Source organism: Lathyrus oleraceus, chromosome 7 (genome assembly GCF_024323335.1).
Source record: "Lathyrus oleraceus cultivar Zhongwan6 chromosome 7, CAAS_Psat_ZW6_1.0, whole genome shotgun sequence".
NCBI lineage: Eukaryota > Viridiplantae > Streptophyta > Magnoliopsida > Fabales > Fabaceae > Lathyrus > Lathyrus oleraceus.
In genome coordinates this window covers 266,167,852-266,170,364 of record NC_066585.1, presented here as the reverse complement: position 1 = coordinate 266,170,364, position 2,513 = coordinate 266,167,852, and the positions used below count along the sequence as shown (strand labels likewise).

General features: G+C 41.0%; 1 pseudogene; it reads left to right on the top strand.

Annotated features, from left to right (window-relative positions):
• The first annotated feature begins 1,868 nt into the window (after positions 1-1,868).
• Positions 1,869-1,968, top strand: LOC127109131 (uncharacterized; annotated as a pseudogene).
• Positions 1,969-2,513: the final 545 nt, after the last annotated feature.

Sequence of the window (2,513 nt, the reverse complement as noted above, 5' to 3'; positions counted from 1 at the left end):
CATTGACTATCACAGGTCGTTCAAGTTCTAAGTCTAGGAATTCATATCTCAGATTTTTGGGAAGTGTTTTCAAATCAGGGGTTGGTTTGTTAAGACACTGCGTAGGATCTGGTGTTATTGCTAAGCATTGTTTAGATTTGTCTTCTAAAAGATAGTCTGATGATTTGTCTTCTCCTGACTCTGCTTCTTTTATGCATTCATCGATGATATCCATGAAGTAACATGTATCTTCTATTGCAGGTGCTTTCAAGAATTTGGAAAGAATGAATTCAATTTTCTCTTCACCTACTTCGAAGGTGAGTCTTCCTCGTTTTACGTCTATGATTGCACCGGCAGTTGCTAAGAATGGTCTTCCTAGTATAATAGGTGTAGTATCATCTTCTCTAATGTCCATAATTGTGAAGTCAGTGGGAATGTAAAACTGACCTATGCGTACGGGAACGTTTTCAAGGATTCCTACAGGATATTTGATGGAACGATCTGCTAGTTGTACAGACATCTTGGTCGGTCTTAATTCTCCCATTTCCAGTCTCTTACATATGGATAAAGGCATAACGCTAATTCCGGCTCCTAAATCGCATAAGGCTTTGTCGATGACAAATTTTCCTATGTGACAGGGTATAGAGAAACTACCTGGATCCTTGAGTTTAGGGGGCATGTTTTGGATTATAGCGCTACATTCGGCAGGGAGTGTAACGGTTTCACTATTCTCAAGTTTCCTTTTATTAGAAAGAATTTCTTTTAAGAATTTAGCATATGAGGGCATCTGCGTAATAGCTTCGGTAAATGGAATTGTAACGTTTAATTGCTTAAGGAGATCAACAAATTTTCTGAATTGGCCTACATCTTTGGTTTTAACAAGCCTTTGAGGGTAAGGTATAGGTGGTTTGTAAGGTGGTGGAGGTACATAAGGTTCCTTCTTTTCTAGGGTATCCTTATTACTCTCTTCCTTTTCCTTAGGTTCACTTTCCTCAGTAGATTTCTTAGGGTTTTGGTTTTCTATCCTTGGATCAGACGGTCCTTCCACTTCCGTTCCACTTCTTAATATAATTGCATGAGCTTGGCTTCTCGGATTAGGTTGGGGCTGTCCAGGGAATGTACCGGTTGGTGCAGCAGTAGGTGCTTGTTGTTGAGCTACTTGAGATATTTGAGTTTCTAACATTTTGTTATGGGTAGCCAAGGCATCTACTTTGCTTGCTAGTTGTTTAACTTGTTCGCCAGTGTGTATGTTCTGGTTTAAGAAATCTTTATTGGTTTGTTGTTGGGAAGCTATAAAGTTTTCCATCATGATTTCCAAGTTGGATTTTCTAGGGGTATTATTGTTAGGATTTGGTTTCTGATATCCCGGAGGTATAGATGGGGTTTGATTCGGAGACTGTCCAGGTGCGTATAAAGCATTATTACTCTTATATGAAAAGTTTGGATGATTCTTCCAATTTGGGTTATAGGTATTCGAATAGGGGCTTCCTTGAGCATAGTTTACTTGCTCTGTTTGGATTCCAGTCAAGAGTTGACATTCCGCAGGAGTGTGGCCTTGGATTCCACAGACCTCGCAATTCTGAGTTATAGCAACCACGGCGGTTGGTGGTGATACGTTTAAGCTTTCAATTTTCTGGACCAAAGCATCCACTTTTGCATTGACGTGATCAAGGTTACTTATCTCGTACATGCCAGTTTTCGGTTGAGGTTTTTCCACTGTTGTTCGTTCGGTTCCCCACTGATAGTGGTTTTGGGCCATGCTCTCGATAAGCTGGTAAGCATCAGCATAAGGTTTGTTCATTAGTGCACCACCTGCGGCGGCGTCTATTGTCAACCTTGTATTGTATAAGAGACCATTATAAAATGTGTGAATTACTAACCAGTCTTCCAAACCATGGTGTGGGCAAAGTCTCATCATGTCTTTGTATCTTTCCCATGCTTCGAAAAGAGACTCGTTGTCTTTCTGTTTAAATCCGTTTATCTGGGCTCTTAACATAGCTGTTTTGCTTGGCGGAAAATATCGGGCAAGAAAAACTTTCTTCAACTCGTTCCATGTGGTGACTGAGTTGGAAGGAAGAGATTGAAGCCATCTTCTAGCGCTATCTCTTAATGAGAAAGGAAAAAGACGAAGTCGAATTGCCTCTGAAGTGACACCATTAGCTTTAACAGTATCAGCATATTGAACAACTACGGATAAATGAAGGTTTGGATCTTCGGTAAGATTTCCAGAGAATTGGTTCTGTTGCACAGCCTGCAACAGTGAAGGTTTAAGTTCAAAGTTGTTTGCTTCGATTGCGGGCGGAGCAATACTTGAATGCGGTTCATCTTGCGATGGAGCGGCGTAATCTCTAAGAGCACGAGCTGGTTCTGCCATCTCGGTTAAAGAAGGAAAAATGTTTTTGATATCAGGAAGGTTTATAGGAGGGAGATTGTTTTCAGCACGATATTCCCGAATTCGTCGTAAGACTCGGAGATATAGTTCGATATCGTTGATTCGTAAATAGAGCGGTTCGCCTTGAGAGCGAGTGCGTGGC